This window comes from Ambystoma mexicanum, chromosome 9 (assembly GCF_040938575.1).
Source record: "Ambystoma mexicanum isolate Mex_15411 chromosome 9, UKY_AmexF1_1, whole genome shotgun sequence".
Lineage (NCBI taxonomy): Eukaryota > Metazoa > Chordata > Amphibia > Caudata > Ambystomatidae > Ambystoma > Ambystoma mexicanum.
In genome coordinates, this window is record NC_090931.1 from 557061734 (window position 1) to 557076335 (window position 14602).

Genomic DNA, 14602 nt, shown 5'->3' on the forward strand with positions numbered 1-14602 from the left:
CATCTAACAGGATCTCTGCAATGTGGGACAAAACGGACACATTTTGCACGGGAGCCCGGAACCCTGACTGGTTGACCGGATCCTAACATTTTACCCAGGATGTTAGTGGGTTAGTAATTGGGTATCCTTCCTACAAGTGCCATTTCTTGGACACCATGACTGAGAAGTGCACGACGTGTTAAAGTGCTTAACATATTTTAGCTGCACAATGCTTGAAGAGTGTGACCCATGGTGGAAGAACATTACTTTGACATCGGTCCCGCAGTGTTTTTGAAAGCAGTGAAAAATGGTGCGCTTCTCACCGCATCATATGGTTGGGGTTCTGGGACTCTACTAAAATATTCATTGGAATGTATTCTTACATAAAATGTCAGCTATCCAGTGAGTTCCTTTGACATCAGGTGAATAAAGCCTGTCATCTGAATTTATTTTCATAAGCAGCTCCCGATAATGGAAATCATTCATGTTTAGTTATGCACACAATATTAAGTTGGGAGAACCACAGTAACGTTTTCTCTACCACAGCTTGCACTTCTTAATAGGTGCAAGGTGTTATGGTCCAGTACTAAGCAGGGTGGGATGGGGTCTGCGCTTGCACTATTACTATTGCACACTAGGACACTCACTCTAGACTGATTTGTTAGACTGGTCAATGTTGGGTAATGTTGTCCTTGAGGCAATGTGTATAGTACTATACCTGTTGAGGGGTTTTGCTTCTTGTAGAATGGGTTGTGAGTTTCCTGGGATGAATAACAAAGCCTGCTTCATGAGTGCTGAACATTAATGAATTCATCTTAATACAGCAGACAAGTCTCTAAGTGCAGACCAGTATTCGAACCTGTGTTGCTCTACGAACAAGTTGCCCCTGGGCTAAAAGCACTTGGTGACAGCTTTTCCCGTCACATTAGAACCAACCAGGGCAAAAGAGTACTTGGCTTTTCATGGGTACTTGCAATTTGGCTTTGAAGAAGTAGGCATTTTAAGAAGATAACTGGAAAAGAGTTGGTGGCAACCTTCAGCAGAAATGCTACATGCGTTATAGAACTTTATAATCCATGATGGATATTAGAAATACGTTGCTCCCATGACAGAGTTTCACAAGTGTAGCAGAGCTGCTCACCTGAAGTCCCCCACTGCTGCTGGCATCTAGTGAGCCACCGAGAATTGCCTTTCTGCAGAGCCAGTCCTGGTATAGGCTCCTTCTGCTGGCGGTTCCAACCACTCAGCCGAAGGACTGTGGTCATTCTGACTAGGTCTTCGAGGAGGTGAAGCTTCCTTAAAAAGTGCCATCTTTAGATTCTCCATTCGTGGCAAAGCGGGTTTTAGCTTGTTGCACCAGTAGGTATCCTACGCCTCATGCGATGTGCGTCCTCCTGAGGTGCTTCGGTGCTTGAACTTTGCCTCACAGGTAACACAGGTTTGGCAGGACCGGAGTTTGTGGATGGGGTGCCAGCATGCTCTCATGCCCAAATAATCTGTGTCAATTTTTCACGGGACTTTTTTAAATTGATCCCTTTTCTGCAGGGAAATAGTGGTGGGATTTCATGGCAGGAGAGATATGGGAGATTTTCCGTCAGGTTCAGGCATAACCTGACTTTTTGGGGAGCACTCCCTGAAGTTGAATGGAATCCTTTTCAGGTCGATGCTGATAAGGTAATCCAGGCGAGGCAATACCAAAGCAACTTGAGTACCGTACGATTTTAATTTTGAAGGAAGAACATTTAGGAGCATATTGAGCAAGGAATTATTTGAACAGTTGATGACTATGTTGACTTGTGGAGTGAAGCATAGGTTTGAATAGAACAGCATAAGTATGTAGCTTACTGTGTGAACCAAGGATCTAGCCGCACCATGAGACAGTGGCCCCTCAGTGATATGGCATTGTTGATGGTGTCCGTTAGTCTTACAGTCTTCATTGTAGCCTCAATGAACAAAAGTCAGACTTAGTCACTCTGCAAGTTACTAAACCCCACATGTGTCTCATACGTAATTAACTTTAGTTGGGTGGCACCTAAAAAATGAATGTAATAAATTTAGACTATTTGATTTTATTTAAGTGACATACAGAGTGACAAGAGCAGGAGGTGCTAAATCAACCAGTTGTTTACACTTTTGTAAACACCATCTTCTTTACTATGAACAAATCCAGTTTTTATGTCTGCTTCTGTTTTTTTTTCTTTTAAACACACAACTACGAGTAAGAACCCTTCTGTGGACATACATAATACAATAAGATACACATAGACAAAATTGTATAAACACTTCACACAAGCAAGGTACAAATACATGAAATCATTGCAACGACCTGTTATGCAAAAAGTTTTATTCACAAGGGCCAATCGCCCAAGCGGGAGTACTTTTAAATTAATTTGCTAAAGTGGCCGTTCCTAACGTGACCACATTTATATGCCCATGGGCGTAGCAGTTCATCCCAAAGTGAGAAAAAGTAGTATAGTCAACTTAAGTTTCGGCTTCTGTGGCCTCTAAGTTAGTGGGATAGCCTTCTTCAGGACTACACTTATTTGCAGTGTGTCCACTTCTTATGCAATGGTTCACAGTTGAATGGGTGCATCATGTTTTGTGGAGCCACATCTTAATATTGGAATGGGCATCTCGCTTGCTGTGTTCTCTGTTCCCTTAGTCTGGTACAAATGTCCTCACAAATGTTTGTCAAACATTGCACCCCCGCCTTAAAGAATAACAGATCAAGATCTCAAATAATATTTTCTTTTCTTGTGGATCAGACTAAAGCATAAGCAAAGGATGCATGTATTTGCACACTCATGCCCAGTCTAGTCAACGCAGCCATCATTTAGGCTCAGAGGTAGATGTGGTGTAAGCACTTGGTTATATGTATTCGCCTCTCAGATCAATCATCCAGTCGAAGGTTGATCCAAGTTTCACTCACGTATATCTACACTACAGTTTGTATTGGTTGATTGCCTGGACCAGGAGATGTATGTTAATATTAAGGGGTAATGAGGGGAAAAGGCTTAGAGGACTAAATGTGGTCCTTTTGTGGAGACCTTTGTAGAACCTATAGTAATATGCAGGATGTGGTAGAATGGAAAGATGTCTTCACCAGGGCCATGTCTGAAACCCCTATCAATGTTTACAAGCAGTCAATATGGATCCCATTGTATGCTGAGGAGAGATGGAACAGAGTCAGGACATTGGGCTGGTTCTTATTCCGAGATGAAAGGATGTCTTCTCTGATGATGACTTGAGTAGTTTGTTCCTCTGGCAAGTCTGAAGCCCAAGTGGCAGCCACAAAGTATGCTGTGTGTTTCAACGTTTTTACATAAACTATGTTCGATGGGAAAGTTAGATATGCTAAGAGTTATTTTATTTTTATTTGAATTTTTGTTAAGCTCTGGCCCTACCCCGAGCTTCAACAGTTCAAAAGATGGAAGGTGAAACAGAAGCTATAGCATATTTTCAGGAAAGGATGAGGATTAAGATAGGGAGGCCAGAGGAGAGGAGGTGGTGAGGATCGATTAGGTGTGGGGAAATAGGAATGTTTTGGTGCTTTTTCGGAAAGTGGTGATGGAGGGTGCAGTGTCGAAGTTAAGTGGGAGCGTGTTTCAGGCTCTGGGTGCCCACTGAATCAATCCTTGTTTTTGTGTGCATGCAAGTTTGCAGAGTGGAATGTGTAGACGCTGCTGGGTCGAACGTCTGGTGTTTGTGTGGGTGATGGGTTTCAGTTTGTTGTAAAGGTAAGATGGGTTTTTGAGTTGAATGGATATGAATACAATGCAGATACCTTTGAAGGAAATTCTCTAAGGTATACGGATTCAGCGGAACTGGGTGCGAGCTGGGGTCATGTCTGAGTGTTTGGGTAGATGGAGGATGAGTTTGGTTGATGCATTTTGTATGGCTTGAAATGGGAGCAGAGTGCTGTAGGGAAGTTCAGTGAGGAGAGTGTTACAGTAGTTCAGTTTGGATGATACCAGTGCTTGGGCTGTAATGCAGAAGTCGACGGGAAGGATGAGTCTCATCTTCCGGGAGGAGGTGTAGTTGAAGGCTGTTTGTTTTGGTGACAACAACTATGTGGTGTGTGAAGGAAAGGTGGTGGGGTCGATTGTGAAGCCTAGGGATTTGAATGGTGTTGAGGAGAGGGATATGTGTGGGTTGTCTGTGGTGAGTTCTTTAACGTAAAGGGGTGAGGTAGGCTTTGTGTCCAGAGGGGCAGATGAGGAGGTATTCAGTTTCGGAAGGGTTCAGTTTGAGGAAGAGGGGTGGCCATCTAAGTGGTGATAGTGGAGAGACAGCTTTTGTGGGTCTTGAGTTATGTGGGGGATGAGATAAGTAAGTACATTTGTGTGTTGTCAGCGTATTGGTGAAAATGGACATTGTGGTTGCTAAGGGCCTGTCCATGAGATTCCACATATAGGCTGAAGAGGAGTGGAGAGAGGGAGGAATCGTGTGGGACCCTGCACTTGACAGGACTGAGGTTAGATCGATAAGCAGGCATTGGGACAATGTGTGTCCTGTCAGTGAGGTAGGTGGTGAACCAGTTGAGAATGGTGCCTGATAGTTTCATCTTTTGGGATAGGCTGTTGAAGAGAATGGTGTGGTCTAAGGCAGCAGAGAGGTTGAGGAGTACGAGTAGGGCTCTATGTGCTTGGTCAATGATGTTGAGGAGGTCTTAAAGGATGTGAATTGTTTCCATCACAGTGCTGTGATAAGTAACATGAAAAGTTATTCGGCCCAGGAATGATTTAGTACTGTCAATAATTTAAAGACAGATTCTAAACATTAGAAGTATACCTGCAAGCGGTTATACTTGCAACCCTGTATTGAAGCAAAAATACAGTGCAAATAGACATTGATATATGGACACAACAACAATTCCTTTCCATTATTTATTTATTTGCTGTCTCTAAGTAAGCCTTTTAATTAATGTCATCTTAATACAAATAAAAACAACAATTTTAGTGCCAAAATTCTCTTAAAGCAAGACATGAGTACTGTAAGAAATACCAAAAAAAAGAAAAAATCATGAACAAAACAACAAGTAACATACCAACAATGAGAAGCTATGTTCCCCTGTTATAAATAACATAGGCCAACTAATCCTATTCTTGTGGGAATCAACTAACCTAGGGTCTACGTATGGAAATGTGCAGAAAGCTGTAAATACATGTCCATAGTAAATGTGTGCCTGAGGAGCATTTCATACGTTTCGGCGGATACATGAATATCACCAACTTCGTCAGGACCAAACAATAGTAACAAGATTGAAAACAAATATAAGAACAGGCAATATAGAGGGTTGATACAAATCCTGCACACAACACAAGGAAACTACCCATTACCAGACACCTAATATATATATATATATATATATATATATATATATATATTACACAGTCACGGTAGTGGCCGTATAGTTATGGTTAAGTTGCTGTTTGCATAGGAAGAGCACTTTTTGGGCGGCTTATAACTCCACTCCCCCTGGATGAATCCACACCAAACTCTGCAAAAAAGTGTATGGGCCACTGTGAATTTTTTTGCACATTTTGGTGATGTTTGGTCCGGGGGGGGAAAAGTTATAGGGGGGGTCCCAAAACGTCTTTTTCCCCCCCATAGACTGAATGGGGGAAAAAGTTTGCACACGTCTACAGCCCAAACAGCTGGACGGATTTTCACCAAATTTGCGGCAGGAGCTTGGTCCCGAAAGAGTGCTTTTGTAAATTTGGTGCCAATCCGACCAGTACTTTTCTTTAAAACGACCTAAAGGTACGTCTGAAAAGATTTGTGATATCTATGTCCGCTCCGCGGACAAGATACCGATTGGCTAATCTGTAGCGTCATGTTCGCGGACATGTGGCGCATTCACTGATTGACGCACTTCACGCCGTTCAACACCCAGATTCTGTCGCTGCGCCCGCCATCTTTCATTCGTGTTTTGGTGTACGCGGACATCGCCGGTAACACATATAAAACAACACAACATTGCACTTGTTAAACTTATGAAATATTGTATCGGAAGGTGAGGGTTAATGAGGCTGGGATGGGCGTGGCAGCAGGAAGCCAAAAAGGGGTGTTTTCTTGTCATCTAAGTCATACGGTAAATAGCGTCGTAGAGTTTGAAATCTGAGGCAGCCACCTGCAGTGTTTGATGGAAACAGCGGGTCTGCAAGTGTATGGGAGTACCACTTCCCACGAATGTGTTGAGACATGTTGAAAAGTCAGAATATATTTGCATTCAGAGCGAAGGTCACTTGCTTTGCTTTTGTGGTTGCGAGCTCAGTAGGCCCACGCATCCGACTGAACCCATAAGGGTCAATTGTTTTCTGACCTTGAGCGAAAGGGAAAATTCAGTAAGAATGCAGGGAGTGCAAGTTTGCGAAAAATACCATTTGATAAGGTTATGTATTCAAAACGTTTTGTAAAACACATGTAATATCAGTTGAAGAAGATTCTTTGCTGCAAGTACCTCGCTGCCTGGGTTTAACGAAGACAATGGAGACAGTAAATATCGTTTGTTTACTTTTGACACCTCTACACCGGAATTTTCGGTTTTACTTGGAACCATAACGTCCCGTTAAAGTTTTTGTTTAGTGAATATATATTATATATATATATTTCTGAGGCTTGTGGAATCTGCTTAGATCACATGCTGTGCATAGGCCGACATCTAGTGGAAGCTGCGGAGTATTACAGTTTGTTTTTCGAAACTCGAAAATGGGCGTCGACACAGGCGTGCCAGTAATACTATCCCTAGTGTGACGTCCACCGTACCCAAGATCCCTCACGCGTCTGGGATCCTCAGATTGTTTTTTTCCGCCATACTGGTCGGAAGCATCTTGCGGAGTCCCCTGGCCTTAGCCATACTTTTGCTAATTATAGAAGTTTAAAATTATTTACTGACATCCTTCCCCACCCCAACGTCGACCCTCGACGACGGCTGGAGAAGACATCGACCGTCGGCTGCTGCACGACGGATCTGGGCCTCGGAAGGCCGCTGGCCTCGGCCCGGGCCTAGTAGGCCGCTGGCCTCGGCCCTGCAAGTAGGGAGAGTGGGGGGTGGTACATACTCTTCACTCTTGGTATATAGGTACACCTTATATATTTCCTACACTTACCAGCCCGCTGCCTCAAGGTGCGTATGGAGGGTACCCCTTTCCAATTCTGCCCCAAGTGCAACCGCAAATACCCATGGGTCGACAGGCACGCCACGTGCAATCTCTGCTTGCCGAGGGACCACCCCGAAGCGAACTGCAGAGCGTGTAGTAGGTTTAAGCCTAAGACACTTAAGGACTGTTCGACAAAGCGTTGGGCCCACCACGCCAGGCAGGCGGCCATGGCAGCGGAGGGCGCCTTCAGCGATGGCAGCGACGCCGTACTTTCGGACGGCGAGGGCATTACGGCGTCGAAAGACTGCCGAGCGCAGGTCCCCGACCTCGGAAGGTTGTCTGGCAGGGCGGCTATGGGGAAGACCCCCGGCGACGCAAGCGCTACACACCCTACACACACTAAGCACACTAAGTCCAACCGAACCTCGACGACGTCGACTTCTCGGAAAGAGGCACAAATAGAACGGTCCGACTCGGTGTCCTCTGGGCGCTCTCGATCGAGATCGCCTCATGACGCAAGGCAATCATCCACTCTTGCCAAGAGTGCCTCGCTCCCTAGATTATTGGAAGTTCGATCGTCGGAAGACGAAGACGACTTCCACCCCCAGGCCGCGCTCCAGGAGACCGAGGCCGCAGTTAACACCAGCGAGGCCCCACGCTCGAAACAAGATACCTCTCCAGACCCTCGACGCCAGGCGTCGAAAGACTCTGGGGACTCAAAGGGGCAGGGAAAACATTTTTCCACGCACGGGGAGGGGGGGAAACAGCGGAAAGCACAGCCTTCCACTCCTGTAAGACCATCCTTCCACCCTAAGCAGACAGACAAACATAAATCTACTGGTTCATCAACTTCCAACAAAGGTACCCTTGATAAGTCCTCTAAGTTGCCTACTAAAGTCATACCCTGTTCCAAAGAATGGTCCAGTGAAGACATAGACAGGGTCATGTCAAGGATGTCTTCCTTAGCTGATTTTTATGACAAAAACCCAGAACATTTCCTTTCGTATGACCCTCAAGGGGCCACACCCTCAGGCTCCTCTGATCCTATCCCCCTAAGTAAGAAGGCCCGGTTCGAAAGACCTGAACCCTTCGAGGTGCAGCCTTTCTCTACTCCATACTCTACTCCACACCCCAGATACCAAGGACAGCCTTTCCCTGAAGGGGACCAGGAGTTTTCAATTATGGAGGAACAAACCGGGACTGAATACTATGCGGATGATGAGGACCTGGAGGAGGTAGAAGATGAACAGGAAATTTACAGAGTAGATTCCCCGGTAGAGAGCGAAGCCCCAGTTACCGACTCGCCAGTTGATAACCAGCCCCTCCTTAATGAAGTTCTCGCTCGCGCAGCAGAACATTTTCACATCGACACCCACGGTGTACAAGAGGAAAGGGACTTCGCAGAAGAGTTGGTGGGAGAGAGGAGGCCGGTCGCTCAGACCATCCCTATCCTTAAATCCATCCAACGTAGAATAGATCCATCCCTGGTGAATCCTAACCTCACCAGAGCCGTCAACCCCAGAGTCGAAAAACTTTTTCGGGCAGCCCAGTCTGATCCTCTTTATATAAGAGGACATCTTAAACCAGACTCCCTAGTGGTTACCAACACTCGGAAGAGGGCTGGGACACCCTTATCGTCGTCAGAAGCTCCTCCCGACAAGGAGAGCAAAAGACTGTACGGGTTTGGCAGGAAGGTAGCCTCAACGTCCGCCTACCAAGCAAGGATTGCAAATTCCACCACCCTGTTGGCTAGTTACAACTGCCATCAATGGGAAGAGGTTGCGGCGCTCATAGCCTCTGCTCCTGAACCGTTAAAGGGCCAGTTGGCTCGGATCTCGGCAGAAGGGAGAGCCGTGTCTGGTTGCATATTAAAGGCAACTTTCGACGCTGCGGACAACGCAGGAAGATTGATAGCAGAAGGTACTGTTATCAAAAGACATGCGTGGTTACGGCAGTCGGGGTTCAAAACAGAAACCCAGGCTTCATTAATAGACAAGCCGGTGGAACCCGATCTATTGTTTGGGAAAGCGGTCGAAGACGCACTTAAAAATGCCAAGGACGAGTACGAGACTCTCAAATCCCTTGGCCAGCTTACCAACAAACCCCCTAACCAGAGGGGGAACAGTAATTTTCGTCGCCCACGCGGCCAAAATTCACAAAAAGGCAACTATGCCCAAGGACAGGGTACACAATGGAACAACAACCAGCAGTCTACCCAGAGTTACGGCAGGGGTAACAAGAGAGGTTGTGGAAGAGGCAGAGGCAGCCCCAACAAGGGAGGTGGCACGCCTCCACCAAAGCAGTGACGCTCAGTTCAGGGTCCCTTCTCACGCAACCCCAGTAGGGGGACGCATTTCCAACTTCACCCAGGCTTGGGAAGGGATCATCTCAGACAGATGGGTGCTGTCAACAGTGTCCACAGGATATTGTATAGAATTACTGAGAATTCAGAATATACTACTGCAAATTCCACATTATCAGTCAGGTCAACAAATAACGGTACGCAAAGCAATGCGGTTACTGGGCATGATGGCGTCATGCATTTACCTGGTCCCCCACGCGCGTCTGCGCATGCGTCCCATGCAGGAATGGTTGGCGAAACAGTGGTCTCAGGCAAGTGGTCAGTGGGACGATCTAGTGGTCGTTTCGCCAACACTCGTACAGAGCTTACACTGGTGGACAAGAGAGAATCTCGCAAGGGGAAAACCCTTTTACGATCCCGAAGTACAGGCAGTGGTGACTACAGATGCATGCCTGACTGGGTGGGGAGCTCACCATCTCCACCACACAGCTCAGGGTCTCTGGTCTCACTCAGTAGCCAAGAACCACATCAACCTGCTAGAGCTTCTGGCAGTATTCCGAGCGCTTCAGGCGTTCGAGCCCCATCTGCTAAACTTGTCGGTGCAGATCCGGACGGACAGCACGACAGCCATGTTCTATCTGAACAAACAAGGAGGGACTCGTTCGCCAAATCTGTCCAAGCTTGCCCAGAAAATCTGGATATGGGCACTCAGACGGAACATCTTCCTGTCATCACAACATGTTCCAGGGGAGCTCAATTCCCTAGCGGATGCCCTAAGCAGAGACTCCCTCCCAGAAGAACACGAATGGGTCCTTCACAGAGATATCGTAGAAGATCTCTTCTCTCAGTGGGGTTTCCCCACTATAGACCTATTCGCCACAAGCGAAAACAAACAATGCCCAGGATTTGCATCCAGGTTCCCCCAGCCAGACTCCCAAGGGAACGCCCTGTGGATGAACTGGTCAGGGATGTTTGCGTACGCTTTTCCACCAACTCCTCTCATCAGGAAGGTGGTGTACAAGATGAACAAGGAATCGATGACGCTCATCCTAGTTGCTCCCATGTGGGCGAGACAACCATGGTTTCCACACCTACGCAGGATGGCGGTGTGCGAGCCCATCAAACTCCCAGCCTGGTACAACCTACTGTTCCAGCAACAAGGTCAAACAGTGCACCAGGAACCCAACTCAATGAACCTGGCAGCATGGCTCCTGAGGTCATACAGTTTGGCCATCTCAATTTACCACAGAGGTGTATGGACATCCTAAAAGAATCCAGGAAACCAAACACAAGGCACTGTTACTTTGACAAGTGGAAGGGATTCGTTATTTGGTGCCAGAATAAACAAATCAACCCAGTTGATTGCAATCCTTCCAACGTTGTAACATACATGCTCCACCTGCTGGACGCAGGTTTGGTTTTTAACTCTCTGAAAGTACACCTGGCAGCCCTCTCGGCTTACACCACATCCCAGAACAAAGTATCGTGGTGGAAAGTACCAGTAGTTAAAGCCTTCATGGAAGGAGTAAAGAGACTTCACCCTCCTATTTCGAACCCACCGCCAGGATGGGACCTCAATGTGGTGCTAGCTAAGCTCATGGGCCCCCCTTTCGAACCCATGCATAAAAGTAGTCTCAAACACCTGACTTATAAAACGGCCTTCTTAGTAGCCATTACCTCTATAAGAAGGGTCAGTGAAATTCAGGCTCTGTCAGTGCAGGATCCTTTCTTTACTATCCACAAAGACAAACTGGTTTTACGCACACACCCTAGGTTCTCACCTAAATTTATATCTAAATTCCATGTAAACCAGTCCATCGAGCTTCCGGCTTTCTTCCAGAACCCGCAAAGCTCAGCTGAGGTGAAACTACACACCCTTGATGTGCGTAGGGCGGTCCTCTACTATGTAAATAAAACCAGACCGCTAAGGAAAACAGATCAACTGTTTGTCTCCGTAGCTACAGGCAGAGAGGGGGATCGCGTCTCTAAAGGCGCGATCTCGAAGTGGATTATCAACTGTATACAGCTGTGTTACTCTCTTTCTGAAAAAACTCTGCCTTTTACGCCAAGGGCCCATTCTACTAGAGGCATTGGGGCCACTCTGGCTTTCATTGCAAATGTTCCCCTCGACACCATTTGCAAAGCAGCTACTTGGAGCTCTATTCACACTTTTACTCAGCATTACTGCATTGACACTCATTCCAAGACAGATACACAAGTGGGACAAGCGGTTCTAAGACACCTGTTTGCTCATGACCCTTCTCACATCCCACCTCCTTCTTCGGGTACTGCTCGCTAATCTATGCACAGCATGTGATCTAAGCAGATTCCACAAGCCTCAGAAGGGATACATTACTCACCGTAATCGTATTTCTGATGCTTGTATCTGCTTAGATTCACATGCGACCCACCCTTCCTCCCCTCCGAGAGAAGGCGCATGATTGCTTGTAGTCTTACCTTTCTGTCTATCTGCTTGGATTATCTGTACTCACGCTACTCCTCATGCTTCCTCATGTCAGAAAAAATACAATCTGAGGATCCCAGACGCGTGAGGGATCTTGGGTACGGTGGACGTCACACTAGGGATAGTATTACTGGCACGCCTGTGTCGACGCCCATTTTCGAGTTTCGAAAAACAAACTGTAATACTCCGCAGCTTCCACTAGATGTCGGCCTATGCACAGCATGTGAATCTAAGCAGATACAAGCATCAGAAATACGATTACGGTGAGTAATGTATCCCATATACACACATTAGAAGCCAGTGATGTAACCAATCAACCAATGTGCTCACCAGGCTAAGTTTGGAAGACACCAAGTGTGGTATACCCATAGCCCCAAATGGTCCTAAATCTCAAAAGTATGGCAAATACGAACATGCTAACATGCAGGTAGTATCATACCCTAAGGCCTAAGGCATAGAAGAGCCTTGAATTCTGCGCGATAGCAGCACTGAAGGCTACTACACTAATATAATTCGCGAAGGCCTGCTCAGAGCAAGGAGTGAAGAAAAGAAGTAAAAAGATGACTTCTTATATGTTCGAAATATTTCTATAGAAGTACCCATGATAGGGAAAACTAAGTCTCCCTTACCCTCGAGTGATTCCCGTGGGCCCACAGAACCAGCAATTATGGCACCCGGAGCAACCAAGAGATTACTCCATTCAATGTTTAGTGACAACTGTAGCAAAAACACCAAGGCTGATAACTGCCCAGGATGGTATAAAAACACGGCCATATATATAGATAGATGCAAGAGCTTGTCTTTATTGTCCTCTGCGAGCCATAATACTGCGACCCGAACGTGGACGCCTGCGAGCATCCTTGGAAGGACAGCGGCCCTCGCTGTATATGAATGAGAGCTTTTCCTGTCACATGGCAGGGCATGCGATCACTGCTGGGTTCCATGTGGAGAGCAGTCGATCAGAGCGGCATCTTAAAATGGAGAACCTATGACAGCAATATATCTGTGTGAAAGACAGCACCAGGCAAAGTATGCTGGAACCCGAAATGTAAGTGTATAAACTCGCACATATAAGGTTTGATTTCTGCTGACAATCAGCTGGCCCATAACAAGACATAGAACAATGCCAGGACCAGGATTATTAAAGTAATCAAGTATTGCCAGTTAAGGACCCATCGGGTCCTGGAAATGTAATACAATCAGAGACATTACAGAGGTGGAGACAGTTAATCATTCAAACCTCTCTCATGAGTGTTAAGCCGATGAATCCATCAGACCTCTTTAATCAGCAGTGTGTGTTGCGTATTAGGTACATTCTTAATAGCATCCAAAACCCACCATTTATTTTTATTGTATATATTTTTTTATAAACTGCTTAATACCTGACTTCGGTTTCTGAACGCGGATACGGGATTCGAAACTCTGATGCTCTGCGCGGTCTTGCTTCCAAGACCAGCATGTTGCCCCCGTGCTATCCTCCGTTCACTATACAAAATCGACTGCTGAATGCCGAAACTCCAAGAAATGGGAAACTAGAGGTACTGTCATATTCTTGCAGCGTACCCTGGACCGATGTTCTGATATGCGGACATGAACTGCAAGCATTGTTTGGCCCACGTATCTAAGGCCACATGGGCACTCGATAAAATAAACCACCTTCGTGGTCTTGCAGTTTTTAAGACTTTTTAAATGCCATTGTTTATTTTCAATAAGGTCTTGATTATTATTTTTTTACTTGCATACAGTGAAATTACCGCAGGGAAAATGGCCAGAAAGTAGAGGCCATGGAACGAGTTTCTTGAAACTTCGAATGTACCAAGAAGTCCTTCTGATTTTTGGGATGTTTAAATGCAAACAGAAGTGCCCGTCCATTCGGAATGCTCAGTTGTATCAACGAGCAAAACACCTTGATCAGTTTTTCGAGGGCAAGTATACTGGTACTATAGATTAGAACACGTAGCAGTTTATTTTGTGTATCCTTTTTGAGGAATTAGAAAGAGATTCCTTAGGGGTGAACCGTGCTCTCTTGAGAGAATGTGTGACCAATTGTTTAGGATATCCGCCTGCCTGCAGTCGCTCACCCACATTTTTTGCAATTTGTAATAATCTTGTGTCATCATACAGTTACGGCAAAGGCATGGAAACTGTCTGTAAGGTAAGCACTCCTCGACACTTGTGGGAGAAAAAATGCAGAAGGGTATTCCTATCAGTCCGTTTTTTATACAGAGAGCAGACCAATATCCTCTGATGATTTTTAAAGACCAGATCGCAGTGCTGTGGCCAAATCTAAAGCCAGATTGGAAGGTTTGAGGAGGTCATTTTTGGTGATGTGTTGTTGGAGTTGGGTTGTGACAAAGCGTTCCATGATTCTGTGGCGGTATGGCAGGATAGTGATGGGACAGTAGTTTTCAGGGAGTGTGTGGTTGGGGGATGTTTTTTTTGAGAGGGGGTATTTGTCCTGTTTTTAGTGGAGAGAGGCCTGTACCATGTGCAAGACAGAAGTTGATGATGTTGACCCAGTTTGGAGCCAGGGAGGTAATGAAGTTGGATGCGGATTGAGGTGGACATGCTTCATCCAGGAAGTGCACATTTTTGTTTTGTTGGTGAGGGTGCCTCTGTCCATGGGGTGGAAAGTGTCCCATGTGTTGGAAGGTTTGGGGGTGGGAGGGCAGTAAGTGCAGAGGGGGGCAGCATGTCTGATATTGTGTATCTTAGTGTTCAATTAGGTCAGGAGTGAGTTGTATGCAGACATGG

General features: G+C 46.1%; 1 protein-coding gene across 1 annotated transcript in view; it reads right to left on the reverse strand.

The window, feature by feature from the left end:
- Nucleotides 1-14602, reverse strand: part of PPM1E (protein phosphatase, Mg2+/Mn2+ dependent 1E) — a 1271820-nt gene that overhangs the window by 57980 nt on the left and 1199238 nt on the right. The window lies entirely within an intron of this gene.